The sequence below is a fragment of the Symphalangus syndactylus genome, chromosome 18, assembly GCF_028878055.3.
Source record: "Symphalangus syndactylus isolate Jambi chromosome 18, NHGRI_mSymSyn1-v2.1_pri, whole genome shotgun sequence".
NCBI lineage: Eukaryota > Metazoa > Chordata > Mammalia > Primates > Hylobatidae > Symphalangus > Symphalangus syndactylus.
The window spans coordinates 73070876-73090692 of NC_072440.2; positions in this window are offsets into that span (position 1 = coordinate 73070876).

Consider the following 19817-nt stretch of genomic DNA (forward strand, 5'->3'; position numbering starts at 1 on the left):
TTTGAGACGGAATCTCGCTCTGTTGCCCAGGCTGGAGTGCAGTGGCGTAATATCGGCTCACTGCAAGCCCTGCCTCACAGGTTCACACCATTCTCCTGCCTCAGCCTCCTGAGTAGCTGGGACTACAGGCTCCTGCCACCAGGCCTGGCTAATTTTTTGTATTTTTTATAGAGACGGAGTTTCACCGTGTTAGCCAGGATGGTCTGGATCTCCTGACCTGGTGATCTGCCCTCCTCGGCCTCCCAAAGTGCTGGGATTACAGGCGTGAGCCACCGTGCCTGGCCATATTTCCACTTCTTCCGGAAACAGAACCCAGATCTCTTTTGGGGAACTATTTCTTCCCCACATTATGTCCCCATGGTTTGGGTGGGACTCTATTGGTCCCACTGCCCCAGGGCTGGAGCATGGGACTCAGGCCTGGCTAACCAGAGCACCAAGTTTTCTGAGCCACAGAGATTGGTTCTGGACAACCAAAGAGTGTCCAATCACAAGTCAGGCCTGAGTGGGTGTTACAGAGAAGGGCCTGTCTCCCTCCCAGAGCTCTGACTGAGAGCGCAGCTCCTCGAAGATTGTGAAGTAATTAGAGCTGCTTCTTCCAACCGTGGTGCCTTCATGGTGCTGCAGATCAGCTTCTGACCTTGATCTCTGGGATTTCAGGGTGCCAGACACAGAAGTGAGCAAACCTGCACCCCTCCAGTGAGGCCCATTGCTACTTATGTTCACCAGAGCGGGGATCTTTGCTTGAAACCAAAACACCGTAATAGACACTCTCACTGATGAGAGAGAGCTGGGAGATTTTTAAGTTATATCTCTATATTATTTATAATTCTTAATAAGTATATCCTGCAGTTACAATTTAAAAATATGTTAGCTGGGTGCGGTGGCCACGCTTATAATCCCAGCACTTTGGGCAGCTGAGGTGGACAAATCACCTGAGGTCAGGAGTTCGAGACCAGCTGGGCCAAAATGGTGAAACCCTGTCTCTACTAAAAATACAAAATTAGCTGGGCATGGTGGCATGCGCCTGTAGTCCCAGTTACTCGGGAGGCTGAGGCAGGAGAATCGCTTGAACCTGGGAGGTGGACGTTGCAGTGAGCCGAGATCAAGCCACTGCACTCCAGCCTGGGTGACAGAGACTTTGTTAAAAAAAGAAAAAAAAAAAAAAATATATATATATATCTCTTTGTAAAGGCATTGGACTGGGAATGTCTTCTTTGCTTTATATAACCCTCTCATTTCCTGTATTCCTGGCTTCATTTAAATGGGTCTCTTTTGTTATAAGTTATCTAAAGTAAGTCAAGATGAACTATACATTTTTCTTTACTTTTTTTTTTTCGAGAGGAGTTTCACTCTTGTCACGTAGGCTGGAGTGCAATGGCACAATCTCAGCTCACCGCAACGTCCACCTCCTGGGTTCAAACGTTTCTCCTGCCTCAGCCTCCCAAGTAGCTGGGATTACAGGCACCTGCCACCACACTAGGCTAAATTTTTTAGTAGAGACAGGGTTTCGCCATGCTGGGCAGGCTGGTCTTGAACGCCTGACCTCAGGCGATCCGCCCCCCGCCCCGCCCCCCCTCAGCCTCTCAAAGTGCTGGGATTACAGGCATGAGCCACTGCGCCCAGCCGAACTATACATTGTTCTAACAGCTTTATTGAGATAGAATTCACATACCGTAAAATTTGTCCTCTTAAAGTCTATAGTTTTGCGGCTTTCAGTATAGTAACAGAACCGTGCAAACATCACCACTGTCTAACTCCAGAGCATTTTTATGACTCCCAGAAGAAATCCAGTGCTTATTAGCAGAAGCAGTCATTCTCTATTTCCTTCTCCCTCAGCCCCTGGCCATCACTAATCTGCTTTCTGTCTCTATGAATTTGCCTATTCTGGACATCCCATATAAATAGAATCATACAATATGTAATCTTTTGTGACTGGCTTCTTTCAACTAGCACGCTGTTTTTAAGATTCATCTGTGTTGCAGCATGTATCAGTGTTTTATTCTGTGTGTGTGCATGTGTGTAATTTTTAACAACTTTTTATTCTGATAGTATATGCATAAGGTAAGAATTACGGCCAGGCGCAGTGGCTCATGCTTGTAATCCCAGCGCTTTGGGAGGCCGAGGCGGGTAGATCACTTGAGGTCAGGAGTTTGAGACCAGCCTGGCCAACATGATGAAACCCCATCTGTACTAAAAAATACAAAAATTAGCCAGCACTTGCCTGTAATCCCAGCTACTCAGAAGGCTGAGGCAGGAGGATTACTTGAACCAAGGAGGCAGAGGTTGCATTGAGCCGAGTTCACACCACTGCACTCCAGCCCGAGCAAGACTCTGTCTCAAAAAAAAAAAAAAAAAAAAAAAGAATTACTATTTTTTGGCATGGGGGGATATTGTGAGAAGTTACTATTTTAGCCATTTTTAAGTGCCAGTTCAATGACAGTTAGCACCATCTCCAGAACTTTTTCATCATTCCATTCTGAAACACTGTGCTCATTAAACAATAATTCCCCAGTCCTCCCTCCCTCAACCCCTGGTAACCACTGTTCCACTTTCTTTTTTCCTTTTTTCTTTCTTTTCTTTTATTTATTTATTTTTTGAGACAAAGTCTTACCTTGTTGCCCAGGCTGGAGTGCAGTGGCGTGATCTCAGCTCACTACAACCTCCGCCTCCCAGGTGCAAGCAATTCTCCTGTCTCAACCTCCTGAGTAGCTGGGATTACAGGCACCTGCCCCAATGCCGGCTAATTTTTTTTTTTTTTTTTTTTGTAGAGACAGGGTTTCACCATGTTGATCAGGCTGATCTCAAATTCCTGACCTCAAGCCCTCCACCTGCCTCGGCCTCCCAAAGTGTTGGGATTAAATGCTTTCCACCTGCCTCGGCAGCCACCGCACCCAGCCCACTACTCTACTTTCTGTCTGTAGGTATTTGGCTATTCCAGTATACCGCATGTAAGTAGAATCATAGAACAAACATTGTATATGTGTTCTTTTGTATCTGTTTCTTTGACTTAGCGTGATGCATTCAGGGTTCATCCGTGATAATATATCATGTATCAGAATTTAATTCCTTTTGTAGGTTGAATAATATTCTATTGTAGAGATGTAAACATTTTGATTATCCATTTATCAGTTGGCGGGCATTTGGGTTGTTTCCACTTCTTTGGCTATTGCAAATAATGGTGCTTTCAAAATTCAGGTTCAAGTTTTTGTGTGGATATATGGTTTGATTTCTCACTAGTTTATACCTGGGCATGAAATGGCTAAGTCATATGGTAACTCACTGTTCAACATTTGGAGGAACTGCCAAACTCCTTTCTAAAATGGATGTATCATTTTGCATTCACACCAACAATATAAGAGGATTACAATGTCTCCACATCCTTGCCAATATTGTCTGTTTTATTTATTTTTTTTTAAGGTGGGTGTGAAGTATTACCTCATTTCAGTTTGGATGTACATTTCTCTAGTGACTAATGACGTGCAGCACCTTTCCATGTGTTTATTGGCCATTTACTAGCATACTATTTTTAATTCCTTTTGCGTGTGTGTATGTGTGCACGCGCGCAATGTCTAAGACCCTTTTTGCCAGGCACGGTGGCTCATTCCTGTAATCCCAGCACCTTGAGAGGCTGAGGTGGGCGGATCACCTGAGGTCAGAAGGTCGAGACCAGCCTAACCAACATGGAGAAACTCCATCTCTACTAAAAATACAAAATTAGCTGGGCGTGGTGGTGCATGTCTGTAATCCTAGCTACTGTGGAGGCTGAGGCAGGAGAATTGCTTGAACCCAGGAGGCGGAGGTTGCGGTGAGCTGAGGTCACGCCATTGCACTCCATCCTGGGCAACAAGAGCGAAACTCCATCTCAAATATATATATCCTTTTTCTTTTCTTTTCTTTTCTTTTCTTTTCTTTTTTTTTTTGAGACCGAGTCTTATTCTGTCACCCAGGCCAGAGTGTAGTGGCATCATCTCGGCTCACTGCAACCTCTGCCTCCCAGGTTCAAGTGATCCTCCTGCCTCAGCCTCTGGAGTAGCTGGGACTACACGCGCCTGCCACCATGCCTGGCTAATTTTGTATTTTTAGTAGAGACAGGGTTTCTCTATGTTGGCCAGGCTGGTCTCGAACTCCTGACCTCAGGTGATCCTCCTGCCTCAGCCTCCCAAAGTGCTAGGATTATAGACATGAGCCTCTGTGCCCAGCCTGCCTTTTTTTTTTTTTTTTTGAGATAGGATCTCACTGTGTCACCCAGGCTGGAGTGCAGTGGCATGATCTTGGCTTACTGCAACCTCCTGGGCTCAAGCAATCCTCCCACCTCAGCCTCCAGACTAGCTGGGACCACAGGTGTGCACCATCAAGCTTGGCTAATTTTTTGTATTTTTTTGTAACAACAGGGTTTTACCATGTTGCCCAGGCTGGTCTGGAACTCCTGGCTCAAGTGATCTGCCTGTCTCAGTCTCCCAAAGTGCTGGGATTACAGGTGTGAGCCATCATGCCAGCCAAAGTCACTTTTTAATGGTTGCTTCGAGGATTATAATTAACATCTTAATGTAAAGCTATCTAGTTCAGATAAGTACTAACTTAATTTTAATAGTATATATAAATGTTTGTTCCACTATGGTTGTTTTTTATCTCTTCCTTTGTGCTGGTATTATACAAATTACATTTTTATGTATTGTAAGTATCAATACAGTTTTATAATTGTTGTTTTATGAAAATGTCTTTTAAGTCAGATAATAGGAGAAAATAATAACAAACAAAAGACCTGTATACTGTCTTTCTTTTGTATTTACCTATGTAGTTACTTGTACTAGTTCTCTTAGTTTCTTCAAGTGAATTGTGTGTTATGTTTTCTGTTTTATGTCCTTTTATTTCAGCCCCAAGGACTTCCTTTAATATTTCTTTTTTTTTTTGAGACGGAGTCCTGCTCTGTCTCCCATTTCAGTAGTATGATCTCAGCTCACTGCAAACTCCACCTCCTGGGTTCAAGCGATTCTCCTGTCTCAGCCTCCCAAGTAGCTGGGATTACAGGCATGCGCCACCATGCCCAGCTAATTTTTGTATTTTTAGTAGAGGGGGGTTTCTCCATGTTGATCATACTGGTCTCGAACTCCCGACCTCAGGTGATCTGCCTGCCTTGGCCTCCCAAAGTGCTGGGATTACAGGTACAAGCACCAGGCCCGGCCTCTAGTTGGCTCTTTAAAAAAATACATAATTTCTATATTTTTACTTAATATTCTTTAGTTGGCAAGAGATCATTCTCATGCTTACCTTTTAATTTATTTTTAAAATTTTTATTTATGTATTTATTTTGAAGACAGAGTCTCTCTCTGTCCACTAGGCTGGGGTGCAATGGCGTGATCTCTGCTCACTGCAACCTCCGCCTCCTGGGTTCAAGCGATTCTCATGCCTCAGCCTCCCGAGTAGTTGGGATTACAGGCGCCTGCCACCATGCCCAGCTAATTTTTATATTTTTAGTAGAGATGGGGTTTTGCCATGTTGGCCAGGCTGGTCTCGAACTCCTGACCTCAGGTGATCTGCCTGCCTTGGCCTCCCAAAGTGCAGGAATTACAGGCATAAGCCACTGCGCCTGGCCTATTTATTTATTTTTAACTTTACCTTTTATTTTATTTATTTATACTTTGTTTATCATTAATTTTTTATCATTGTTTTCTTTAGTGGCTTTTATTTTTTTTTTTTTGAGACAGAGTTTCACTCTTGTTGCTCAGGCTGGAGTGCAATGGTGCGACCTGGGCTCACTGCAACCTCCGCCTCCCGGGTTCAAGCGATTCTCCTGACTCAGCCTCCCAAGTAGTTGGGATTACAGGCATGCACCACCACGCCTGGCTAATTTTGTATTTTTAATAGAGACGGGGTTTCTCCATGTTGGTCAGGCTGGTCTCGAACTCCTGACCTCAGTGATCCGCCTGCCTCGGCCTCCCAAAGTGCTGGGATTACAGGCATGAGCCACCACTCCCGGCCCCTTGTTTCTTTAGTTCTTTGAATGTATTTATAATAGCTGATTTAAAACTGACAGTGACTCTAACATCTGGGCTTCTTCAGGAAGCCTCTTGTCCCTCCATGTATGAGCTATACTTTCTTATTTGTTCATGCATTTTAGTTGGAAACTGGACATTTAATATAACATAATGGGACAACACTGGAAACCAGATTGCCCCCCTTCCCAAGGTTTGTTGTTATTGTGATTGCTGTCTGTTGTTGTTGTTGCTGTTTGTTTAGTGGCTTCCCAGGACGAATTCTGTAAGATCTGTATTCTTTGTGATATACGGCCACTGAAGTTTCTGCTAGGTAGTTAACCTAGCTACTAGACATGGTCAGCTAATGATTACATAGATTTCCTTAAATGCTACAAGCCAATAAGTCTCCTATCATTTGCTGAAGGGCTGTCTATTGTGTATAGAGGGTGTGATTTCAATGTTCCAGCAGGCACTTTAGAATGCTGCCTTAGCAGATTGGGCAAGTCCAGCTGTACATTTTTAATACATTAAACCACTTAGCTGTAATTGACTTAATTTCCTAAGAATAATATTCTTCGACTTTCAAGGAAATGGGTAATGCAAACATGGCTTGAAGGCAGGACCTCTGTCTTATTATCTCTGTATTAACAAGGTCTAGGATAGTGGCTGGTACAAAAAAAAAAATCATTAAAAGTTCCGATGAATAACTATAGATCTTATGTTTGAATTGTGCTTTGCAATTTATAAAGTGCTTTCTCATGATTTTATTCCACATAGTGTAATTTAATTCAGCAACCTTTCCTGTCCATTAACTACATGCCAGTCACTGTCAAATGTCAAGGATAGAAAGATAAATAAGAAAAAGGCTTGCTCTGGAAGGTGTTTTCAGTCTACTTGGCGGCACGAGATGCATGCATTAACAAGACAAATAATAGTATGGATATAAGTTCCATGTGAGAGGGCACCATATCGGCCTTGTACCACATTATACTGCAGAGTCTAGAAGAATATCTGATACCTAGAAGATGTCTGTGGGTTATTAAACAGGACCACAAATTATTTTACACTCTTTCCTTTGAGAGGTAGGGTCTATTTTCCTTCCCTTTAGATTGGATGGTGATTTGGTTTGGCTGTGTCCCCTCCAAATCTCATCTTGAATTGTAGTTCCCATAATCCCCACACGTTGTGGGAAAGACCCAGTGGGAGGTAATTGAATCATGGGGGTGGGTTTTTCCCATGCTGTTCTCATGACAGTGAATAAGTCTCATGAGATCTGGTGGTTTTATAAAGGGCAATTCCCCTGCTGTACACGCTGTCTTGCCTGCTGCCATGTAAGATGTGCCTTTGCTCCTCCTTCGCCTTCTGCCATGACTGTGAGGCCTCTGCAGCTGTGTGGAACTGTGAGGCCATTAAACCTCTTTTTTTTTTTTTTGAGATGGAATCTTGCTCTGTCGCCCAGGCTGGAGTGCAGTGGAGTGATCTCAGCTCACTGCAACCTCTGCCTCCCAGGTTCAAGCAATTTTCCTGCCTGAGCCTCCCAAGTGGCTGGGACTACAGGTGTGCGCCCCCACACCCAGCTAATTTTTTGTATTTTTAGTACAGACAGTGTTTCACCGTGTTAGCCAGGACGGTCTCGATCTCCTGACCTTGTGATCCGCCTGCCTTGACCTCCCAAAGTGCTGCGATTACAGTCATGAGCCACCATGCCCAGCCTAAACTTCTTTTTCTTTATAAATTACCCAGTCTTTAGTATGTCTTTTTTTTTTTTTTTTTTTGAGACAGATTCTCGCTCTGTCTCCCAAGCTGGAGTACAGTGGCATGATCTTGGCTCACTGCAACCTCCGCCTGCTGGGTTCAAGAGATCCTCCTGCCTCAGCCTCCCAATTATCTGGGATTACAGGCACCCACCACCATGCCCGGCTACTTTTTTGTATTTTTAGTAGAGATGGGGTTTCACCATGTTGGCCAGGCTGGTCTGGAACTCCTGACCTCAAGTGATCCACCCACTTTGGCCTCCCAAAGTGCAGGGATTGTAGGTGTGAGCCACCATGCCGGGCCAATTATGTCTTTATTAGCAGTGTCAGAATGAACTAACACAGATCGGCCTCGTGACTGCTTTGGTTAATGGAATACACCATAAGTGATGCTGTATTGGTTTCAAAGTTCAAGTCTTAAGAGACCATCTGTTTCCATTTTTGGTTTCTTGGAACATCCAATCTTGAAATTAAGCTTCCTTGCCAGAAGGAAACTCAAGTATCTTTGAAGAGAAGTCCACATGGAGAGGAACTGAGGTCCCTAGTAGATAGTCCCAGCCAACAGCCTACCTCAACTCACCAGTCATGTGAGTAAACCATCCTAAAAGTGGGTATTCCAGTCCCAGTTAGACCACCCCAGCTGACACTGCACAGAGCAGAGATGTGCTGCCCCACGGAGCCCTAACAAAATTGTAATTTCAAGAATAAAATAAATGGCTATTGTTATTTCAAGCCACTGAGTTTTAGGGTGGGGTTTAAAACAGCACTAGATGGTCACAACCCTGTTGAATAAATATTTGTTGACTGCCTATGATTGTTGATAATCTGTGATTGTTGGAGGGATAGGGGTAATACACATTATCCCATTTAATCTTCTCAACAATTCTGTTGATGAACCAACTTGCCCAAAATCATACAGCTAGTAGGTGGTAGAGGTGGGATTAGACCTCAGATCTTTCTGATGTCAGAACTGGATTTCCACCTCTATTTTTACTATGCCATGTCACCTGTCCCTAAAGAACTAGAATCCTGAGTAGCTGGGATTATAGGCATGTGCCACCACGCCCAGCTCATTTTTGTGTTTTTGGTAGAGACGGGGTTTCCCATTTTGGCCAGGCTGGTCTCAAACTCCTGACCTCAGGTGATCCGCACATCTAGCCTCCCAAAGTACCGGGATTACAGTACTCTCCATATAGCCCAATGGGTGAATTTGGGCTTCCTCGGAGCATGGTGGCTCTGTGAGTGTCCCAAGACAGCAAGGTGGAAATACATGGCATTTTTATAACCCAGAAGTCAGAAACCTCAGAAGTCACAGTTTTTCTTCTGCCATGAGGCAGTCATGAATAGCTTCCCTGGCTCAAGCGGAGAAGAAGACAGATTAAATGGTAGCTATTGTGGTAGCCATTATTGGTAAATATGACCTGCTACAGTGCATCTCATCGACACATTCAAAGAAAATACAAACCTCACATCCAGATCTTTCCAGTGGGTTCTTGCTAGAATGTCAGGGTGGGCAGTTGTGATGGGGGTTAAATTTATAACACTCAGCAACACTTCTTTAAATTATCTTTCTTGGGGGTTGGATGGAGATGGTTGGCTGAGCACATGCTTTTACTACTACTTTCATTTCCAATCCCTAGCAATGACAGAAAAGAAATATTTAAAAATATAGACTCATAACAGGGCTGGAACACTGAAGGTGTTCATGGACCATTAACGTTGAAGAATCTCGGAAGGACAGAAAGCCTCAATTTGTTGAAGAATCAATTTGTTAGAGAAAAAAAAAAAAAAATAGCCCAAAACATGTGCAGAAGGGGGCAGCTGTGAATAACAGGAATTTTTCTGGGAATTTCCCAACTCAGAGAGACAATGAACCTGAGGAGCAAGATGAGGCTTTGAAGTTTTCATGAGGGTGGTTGAGAACTGGCATTTAGACCAAGACAGGTTGACCCTTTCCTTTATCCATTATTTTGCCAAGCAGCAAGCAGCAATGGCAATTGGCCCCAGATCAGAGCAGTGTGTCTTGGACTTGGGTGGGAAAAGCAACAGACAGGAAAATATGGGACAGTGTCCTAGGCAGCTGGTGGAACCCAGGAATAATGGAAGGCCCCCCTCATCCCAAAAGACAGCTTCTATACCATATTCCCACACTTTTTCTTTTCACCGTCACTGGCCCCAGTTGTGCAACAAACTTCCCTCAAGTCAATAAAAGCAAAACCATTAAAGAAAAGCTCCAAGCTCTACAGAAACTGCACTAGCATTTAAGGAAATGGAAAGGAGTTTGATAGAAGTTGTTCAGTGTGCCCAGGAATACAAGATCATAGAGCATCCATGAAATAAGACGTAATAGGCCGGGCGCGATGGCTCACGCCCATAATCCTAGCAATTTGGGAGGCCAAGGCGGGCAGACTGCCTGAACTCAGGAGTTCGAGACCAGCCTGGGCAACATGATGAAACCTGTCTCTACTAAAAATGCAAAACATTCGCGTGGCAGAGCGCGTCTGTAGTCCCAGCTACTCAGGAGGCTGAGGCGGGAGAGTTGCTTGAACTCGGGAGGTGGTGGTTGCAGTGAGCCGAGATCACGCCACTGCACTCCAGCCTGGGCCACAGAGTGAGACTCTGCCTTCAAAAAAAAAAAAAAAAAAGAAGAAAAAAAAAGAAAGAAAAAGAAATAAGACGTATCCTGCCCATGTCCCCTTACTGTTTCCATTTTGGTTCACAGTGACCTGATTCCAATTGCCAGTACCTGCATTTCTTTCCCTGAGGTATTTCCCCCTCCTTGTCCTCTTGTCACCTATGCCAATTAGTGCAGCATGCCTAAAGTGCTGAGGAATTAGCCCCCTCTAGCCTGGAAGCAGCCCCTCCACCAATTACCAGTGGGATCTGGTATAAATACCCCAGTTCCCTGACACCTTGGGCGGAACGACTCTGAGACATGGGTTCTACATTGGCTTCCAGAGTTCCCAGCGTGATTAACCATGGAGAATGACTTGACAACACATCCTTCACTGGCTGCCTCCCCTTCTCCATCTTACTTCCTTACTCCCCTACCGGTGGCTCTTGGTATCATCTCCCAAATGCACTCATCTCCCACTTGCACTCATCTTGTTTTTAGGGGTTTGCTTGTTGGAGAACCCAAGCTAAGCCAAACGGTCATCTATGAAAGCAACAGTCAGCTGTGAAAAAGAAAGCAGGCAATGGACTGAAAAACATAATGAATGCAGATGGAGAAAGAGTTAGCAAAATACAGAAAATATGAAAGAAAAGTTAAGTGACGTGGATGATAGATCCGGAGATTTCAATACCTGTCTAAAAGAACAGAAATAGTTCAAAGAAAGGAGTAATCCAAGAAGTAATAGAAGAAAACCTCCCCAAGCTGAAGAAAAACACACATCTTCAGACCGAACGGGCTATGAATGAAGAACTTATTTTTCATATACATATCATTCGCCACACCCAGCTAATTTTTTGTATTTTTAGTTGGGATCGGGGTTTCACCGTGTTGGCCAGGATGGTCTCCATCTCTTGACCTTGTGATCCATCCGCCTCGGCCTCCCAAAGTGCTGGGATTACAGGCGTGAGCCACCACACCCGGTCTGCTCTTGCTTTTAACTGTACTGCCTTTCTGAGGCATCACGTCTCCCCTCTGGTCAACCAGTAAAAGCCCAGGGATAGAAAATGAGTAGGACATATTTAGAGGACAGCATGGAGAAGAACAGAGAAGAATTAGAGAATTAGGATTGGAGCTGATGAAATTTATGAACACCAAAGGTAAGAGAAAGTCTTCAAGATTTTTGAAGGTAGAAAGCAGATCACCTACAAAAAAATGAATTTTCACAGGGCCAAAAATTGCATTAGCTACACTGAATGCTAAAAAAGAAAATGAAAAAAATCTTTTATTTGTTTGGAAAATATTTGGAACGTAAAATTCTATGCCTCACCAAAAATCATTAATGAGGGGGGAAAATGAAGACATTTCTAGACATGTGAGGGCCTAGACCCAGAGTCCCTTTCAATCAAAAAGAAAAGTGAATTCAAGAGCAAGGCTTCTAGTACAAAAACCAGGGATCCAAGTCCTGACCCTCCCCCAGGATTCTGCTTAACTCCTATCTCTATGTTCTGGTGTCCATCACAGGGTCCCACAGAGGCTGCCCTGGTGAATTCTTCTTTTTCCTGTTCTGCCAATTTGACATTTAATCACATACCACCTGGAGAGATCACTTTACTGTTACAGCAAAGCATCTCCCTCTTGCATTGCAGCTTCTCTATTCATGTATCTGCATTGCCTTCCTGCCTAGATTACAAACGTTCAATAACAAGGACCCTATCATACATCATCAATAAATATTCACTGAGCTTTAAAGAAATCAATCTCTCTCATTTCCCATAGCATACATCCCTGCTGCTGCCATGTTCTTTTCTCCCATCTGAATCACTCTCAACACCTTCCCAAAGCTCAACCTGCCACTTTTCTCCTCTCCTCTGCCCCTTTCCCCTCTTCCCAGGTCTGTTTTTCCCTTCTCCCACCCCTCAGCTCTTTCCCATGCCGCGGATGTTGAGCTCTGTGGCTTTTCCAGCTGCTCCCTTGTGCTCCTTCCCCCGATCACTATAATCAAAACCAGGAGCCAAGAAGGTGGAGGGTTCATCAAGAGCCCACCATGAGCCAGGCAGTGTTCTAAGTCAATCATGTAGATTTTTTTTTTTTTTTTTTTGAGACAGAGTCTTGCTTTGTCTCCCAGGCTGGAGTGCAGTGGCGCGATCTCGGCTCACTGCAAGCTCCGCCTCCCAGGTTCACGCCATTCTCCTGCCTCAGCTTCCCGAGTAGCTGGGACTACAGGCGCCCACCACTACGCCTAACTTTTTGTATTTTTAGTAGAGACGGGGTTTCACCGCGTTAGCCAGGATGGTCTCGATCTCCTGACCTTGTGATCCGCCCGCCTCGGCCTCCCAAAGTGCTGAGATTACAGGCGTGAGCCACCGCGCCCTGCCAATCATGTAGATTAATGAATTTGCTTCTCACAGCTGCCCTATGGGAGCAGAACAATTATACCTCTCATTTTTCAGATGGGGAAACCAAGGCACAGAGAGGGGAAGTAACTTGCTCAAGGGCTTATGGCAGATGAGAGGCTCTAACCTGAACAGTCTTGCTCTTGCTTTTTTTTTTTTTTTTTTTTTTTTTGAGGCAGAGTCTCGCTCTGTTGCCAGGCTGGAGTGCAGTGGCACAATCTCGGTTCACTGCAAGCTCTGCCTCCCAGGTTCAAGCAATTCTCCTGCCTCAGCCCCCCGAGTAGATCGAACTACAGGCACGCACCACCACACCCAGCTAATTTTTTGTATTTTTAGTAGAGACGGGGTTTCACAATGTTGGCCAGGATGGTCTCTGTCTCTTGATCTTGTGATCCGCCCGCTTCAGCCTCCCAAAGTGCTGGGATTACAGGCGTGAGCCACCACACCCAGCCTGCTCTTGCTTTTAACTGTACTGCCTTTCTAAGGCATCATGTCTCACCTCTGGTCAACAAGTAAAAATCCAGAGATGGAAAATGAGTAGGACATATTTAGAGGACACGTGGAGAAGAACAGAGAAGAATTGGAGAATTAGGATTGGAGCTAATGGCAGACAACAAGTGAAAACTAGTTTGAAAATTGGGGTACACACAGAACAGGAATATGAGACATATAACATAGTCGTGAAGCTTACAAAGCATGTCTGCACGTTCATTTTACATTTCAGTTGGCCCTGACAGCAATACTTTGAGAGAGGATTGAAGGGAATCATTGTCTTTCACATTTTACATATGAGAAGTCTGATGCTCAGAGAGGTTAAGTGACTTGCTTGAGGTCACACAGCCAAGAAATGGCAGAGCAGGCACTTGAACATGGAAACTCCCTGACTCCAGGCATGAATAACTAGTACATCAGGTTCTAAGTGGAGGTACAAAATGCCAGTCAGTGTTTAAGCAATATTTGTGTGTGTTTTGTTTCTGCGTGTGTGTGTGTGTGTGTGTGTGTGTGTGTGTGTGTTTTCTGAGACAGAGACTTACTCTTTCACCCAGGCTGAAGTGCAATGGTGCAATGCCTCACTGCAACCTCTGCCTTCTGGATTCAAGTGATTCTCCTGCCTCAGCCTCCAGGGTAGCTGGGATTATAGGCACCTGCCACCATACCCAGCTAACTTTTGTATTTTTAGTAGAGACGGGATTTCACCATGTTGGCCAGGCTGGTCTCGAATGCCTGACCTCGAGTCATTTGCCTGCTTCAGCCTCCCAAAGGTGCTAGGATTACAGGCATGAACCACCGCTCCTGGCCCAAGCAATATTTGTTAACCAATTCTCTGCAGTGACAAAACATGCCATTTCTATTAATATACATATGTTTGTCTTCTGGAAAGAGACCAATGGTATCCTTCTTGGCTAGCGTTTACAGGGGAAGGATTTCCTCCCCCACCCAATCAAGTCCAAGCACTACTGCCCATGCAGTGCCCACCCCCCTCCAAACCATGCAGGTTTGGGATGAGGCTGTGCAAGAGAGGAACGAGAGAGGGGAGGAGCAGGAAAGCAAGACAGGAAACTGGAGAACGCACTTCCCATGACACAGGGGTGCCTCCCATTCCATTTCATGGGATACTTTTTTTTTTTTTTGAGATGGAGTCTCGCTCTGTCACTCAGGTTGGAGTGCAGTGGCACGATGGGGGAACGGTTTCAGGATGATTCAAGCACATTACATTTATTGGAGACTTTATTTCTATTATTATTACATTGTAATATATCATGAAATAATTATACAACTCACCATAAGGTAGAATCAGTGGGAGCCCTGAGCTGGTTTTCCTGCAACTAGAGGGTCCCATCTGGGGGTGATGGGAGACAGTGACAGATCATCAGGCATTAGATTCTCATAAGGAGCCCACAACCTAGATCCCTCTCATGCTCAGTTCACAGTAGCATTTGTGCTTCTAGGAGAATCTAATGCTGCTGCTGATCTGACCGGAGCTGGAGCTCAAGCAGTCATGTGAGTGATGGGGAGCAGCTGTAAATACAGATGAAGCTTCACTTGCTTGCTTGCCCACTGCTCGTGTCCTCCTGTGCAGACTGGTTCTTTTTTTTTTTTTTTTTTTTTGAGATAGAGTCTCGCTCTGTCGCCCAGGCTGGAGAGTGCAGTGGAGTGATCTCGGCTCACTGCGAGCTCCACCTCCCAGGTTCACACCATTCTCCTGTCTCAGCCTCCTGAGTAGCTAGGACTACAGGTGCCTGTCACCATACCTGGCTAATTTTTTTTTGTATTTTTAGTAGAGACGGGGTTTCACCGTGTTAGCCAGAATGGTCTCGATCTCCTGACCTCATGATCCTCCCGCCTCGGCCTCCCAAAGTGCTGGGATTACAGGCGTGAGCCACCGCGCCTGGCCACAGCCTGGTTCTTAACAGGCCTCAGACTAGAACTGGTCCATGGCCTTGGGGTGATGGATCCCTGCTCTAAGGGACAGCCCCTGGGGGTCAAGCGGCCACCACAGCTGCCCCCTTCCCTGCCCCACGTCCCTTCTGATCATTCTGAAAGGTTCCTTCAGCCAGTGTTTTCTTTTTATTTTTGAGATGGAGTCTCACTCTGTCACTCAGGCTGGAGTGCAATGGTGTGATCTTGGCTCACTGCAACCTCTGCCTCCCGGTTTCAAGCAATTCTCCTGCCTCAGCCTCCCGAGTAGCTGGGAATACAGGCACGAGCCACCACGCCCAGCTGATTTTTGTATTTTTAGTAGAGATGGGGTTTCACCATATTGGTCAGGCTGGTCTTGAACTCCTGACTTCGTGATCTGCCTGCCTCAGCCTCCCAAAGTGTTGGGATCACAGGCGTGAGCCACCGCACCCAGCCTCAGCCAGTGTTTTCTGAGTATCGAGTCCTCGCCTGGCCCTGGGAAAGCAAAGAGGAATATGGCTTTGTCTTCATTCTTTGACAAAGGGGCCAGACATGCAATCCATACCTCCAGTCCAGGTGAAGACAGGAAGGGAGGAAGCAGGGACTCACAGGGTCCTGTCGTCAGGGCACAGGGAGGGGTGTGGTGCTATGGGACAGAGTCGTGGCTCCCTAGCTCCCTCGCTGTGTGACCCTTGGCACATGATTGGACTTCTTTAGGTCTCCCTTGTTAGTAACTGGGGAGCTTTGATAAGAGTCATCATGCAGGGTGGCTGGGAGGACAGGGCAGCTGTTTACTAGCCCATGGCGGCAGGGAGCAGAAGCTTGGGACGAGGAGCCTGGGACTGCGGTGGGCAGAGATGGGGATTGGGACCCTGGAGGAGGAAGGAGGGAAGGGTTAAGTGAACAGAAGGCCACCCTCTCTTATTCCTTCCCCAGTGGCTGGGAGCCAGAGAAAAGAGATTTGGACCAGAGGGAGGGAGGACAGGCCCAGCGGGTGGCAGATTGGGGTCGGGGCCACGTGTGTTGGCCGGCAGCCTGTGGACCTTCTTTGGGTCCAAACTGCCCTCCCACCTCTGCCCAGGCAGGCAGCTTCCTGCCAGGCTGGGAAATTGCTTTGGCCTGGAATTTTTCTGCTTTGGGGTGTGTTTTTGGAGCCAGGTTCACTGTTAGGAATCTCCAGTTACCAACATTCTTGAAACAGACCCAAAGGAGGCCGACTCCAATTTCGCAGACTCCAGTGGGAAGTGGGAGGCAGAGTCGGGGCTGGAGGTGATGGCTGTGCTAGACACCTCTACCCAGCTCTGGGTTCCCCAAGCCAGGGCCACTGTCTTTCCTCTCACTGGGCATGCTTTGAAGACAATCTTTTTTTTTTTGAGACAAAATCTCGCTGTGTCACCCAGGCTGGAGTGCAGTGATATGATCCTGTCTCACTGCAGCCTCTCCCTCCCAGGTTCAAGCGATTCTCCTGCCTCAGCCTCCTGAGTAGCTGGGATTACAGGCACGTGCCACCATGGCTAATTTTTTGTATTTTTAGTAGAGACGGAGTTTCACTGTGTTAGCCAGGATGGTCTCAATCTCCTGACCTCGTGATCCGCCTGCCTCGGCCTGCCAAAGTTCTGGGATTACAGGCATGAGCCACCGCGCCCGGTCTAATTTTTATATTTTTAGTAGAGATGGGGTTTCACCATGTTGGCCAGGCTGGTCTTGAACTCCTGACCTCAAATGATCCACCCGCCTCGGCCTCCCAAGGTGTTAAGATTACAGGCGTGAGCCACCTTGCCCGGCTTGAAGACAACTTTGATAAAAGGAGCTTACAAGTGAATACTCAGCCCAGAAGTGTGCCTGAACCCTAGAATGCCAGAGCTGGGAGGGACCTCAGAGGGCACCTCCCTGCCCAGGCATTTCAAACTTTTCCCAAAGTCAGCACTCGTCCGCGCGTGAGAGTCCACACACAGCCTGGTCTCACCATTGTATTCCACTGCAGGACAGAGAGAGCCAGCCACCTGCCACCATCCCCCAGCAAGCTGGCTGGGAGTCTGAAGGGCTTCCCATGATTGACACTTCACCTTTGGGGAGTTTGCTAGACACGTGGCAATGCCATCCTGTAGAATAGGACAGATTATCTTCCCCATTTTCCCAATGAAGAAATAAAAGGTCAGAGAGGCAGAGAGACCCCAGTAAGGTCTACTTTACTGGTCTACAATTTACTGGTCAACAAGGTCTAGTTTATACAACAAGCCCTAGTGTACTGGCACCCAGGTCATTTGCCCCAGGGGCTGTGCTCATCCCACTGACTCAGCGAGTCTCTTTGAGGATCTCGCCGTGCTCTGGCCTTATAGATTTTGCTGGCTTTTGAAAGCAGCTCAAATCCCAGCGGGCTCCTGAGAATGTCACTTCTGTGCTGCAGGTGCAGGCGTCTGTGTCTTCTCTTGGATTTCAGCTACCTCTTTTATGTCTCAGCTGTGCCTAAGTGGATTGATTTGGGTTAAAACTGTGGATTTATGTAAACTTTCATGATGTGAAGTAAACAGCGCAGGCACCATGATTGCAGATCTAGGTTTGAGTCCTGTCTTTGACTTTTGGTACTAAGTGACCTTGGTTAGGTCAGTTGAAAATATATATATTTTTTGTCAAGAAATAAAAATCTAAAATGTATAAAATGGGCTGGGCGTGGTGGCTCATGCCTGTAATCCCAGCACTTTGGGAGGCCGAGGCAGGTGGATCACCTGAGGTCAGGAGTTCGAGACCAGCCTTACCAATATAGTGAAACCCCGTCTCTACTAAAAATACAAAAATTAGCCAGGTGTGGTGGTGTGCACCTGTAATCTCAGCTACTTGGGAGGCTGAGGCAGGAGAATCGCTTGAACCCAGGAGGCAGAAGTTGCAGTGAGCCGAGATTGTGCCATTGCACTCTAGCTTGGGCAACAAGAGCGAAACCCCATCTCAAAAAATAGATAAATAAAAAAAAGCGTATAAAATGAAAAATAAATGGTGGTATGAGCCTGTAATCCCAGCTACTCGGGAGGCTGAGGCAGGAGAATCACTAGAACCCGGGAGGCAGAGGTTGCAGTGAGCCGAGGTCGCGCCATTGCACCCCAGCCTGGGTGACAGAGACTCCGTCTAAAAAAAATTAAAAAAAAAAAAAAATTCCCTTCCTTCCTAGTCCCCCAGCTTCCCTTTCCAGAGGCAATGACTTATCAATTTATTGTGTCTTCCACATACACCTGGTGAATATGCAGGTGTTTTGTGCCCATTTGTAAGATGAAGGATAACCGTCCTATAAGAAGCGAGACCCCGGGGAACATCCAGGCTTCATGGTAACTCCTCAGGTCTGTGTTCTGCTGCCCCTCTTCTCCTCTGTGTCCTGAGCTGGCTGGGAGGGTAGGTGTGAGTCTGCAGAGAGGCCACCAACAATTGTCCCCTCCCTGGTTATGCACACTGCTCCTCCCATCACAAGGCAGAGTCTACCCCCTTCCCTTTCAATCAGGACAGTCATGCGATTGATCTGAACAATTGAATGCGGCAAAAATGCCAATTCTAAGCCTACTCCTTAAGAGATCTGGCGGTTTCCACTTCTGCCCACTTAGGACTTAGCTGCCTGAACTAAGGAGGTCCAGGCCATCCTGATGGAGAGAGAGGTCATTTGGAGAATGGAGAGAGAGCCCCAGAGGATGAGACACCATCCAACCCAGACAGCCAGCACTACTGTCCCAGACATGCCTAGAGACACCTTCTCCGACTGTCCAGCCTGGCCCAGCCTAGGTCAGCCTCTGGCTGAATGCAGCTGCATGAATGACACTAGCTGAGCCCTGCTCCAATTCCTACCAACAAAATCATGATAAAATATAAACCATTGTTTAAGCCGTTAAGTTTTGGAATGGTTGGTTATGCAGTGTTGGTTAGCTGATACACTTTTTTTTTTTTTTTGAGACGGAGTCTTGCTCTGTTGCCCAGGCTAGAGTGCAGTGGCACTATCTCAGCTGACTGCAACGCCTCCTGGGTTCAAGTGATTCTCATACCTCAGCCTCCCAAGTAGCTGGGATTACAGGTGTGTGCCACCATGTCTGGCTAATTTTCATATTTTTAGTAGAGACAGGGTTTCACCATGTTGGCCAGGGTGGTCTTGAACTCCTGACCTCAAGTGATCCTCCTGCCTTGGCCTCCCAAAGTGCTGGGATCACAGGCGTGAGCCACCAAACCTGGCCTGATACACAATTATCTATGGGAGAAGCACAGCGAATGCACTCTGATTTAGCAATCTTATTCTCTTGAATGGTTTGTGCTTTTTGTCTTAGGAAACCTTCCTTGGTCCCAAGATATTCTATAGAGACTTTATTTTGTATTATTCTTCTAAAATTTTTTTTTTTTTTTTTTTTTTTTGAGATGAAGTCTCACTCTGTTGCCCAGGCTGGAGTGCAGTGGCACGATCTCAGCTCACCGCAACCTCCACCTCCTTGGTTCAAGCAATTCTTCTGCCTCAGCCTCCCGAGTAGCTGGGATTACAGGCGCGCACCACCATGCCCGGCTAATTATTGTATTTTTAGTAGAGACAGGGTTTCACCATATTGGCCAGGCTGGTCTCCAACTCCTGAGCTCAAGTGATCCGCCCATCTCGGCCTTCCAAAGTGTTGGGAGTACAGGTGTGAGCCGCCACACCCGGCCTCTAAAAGTCTTAACATTT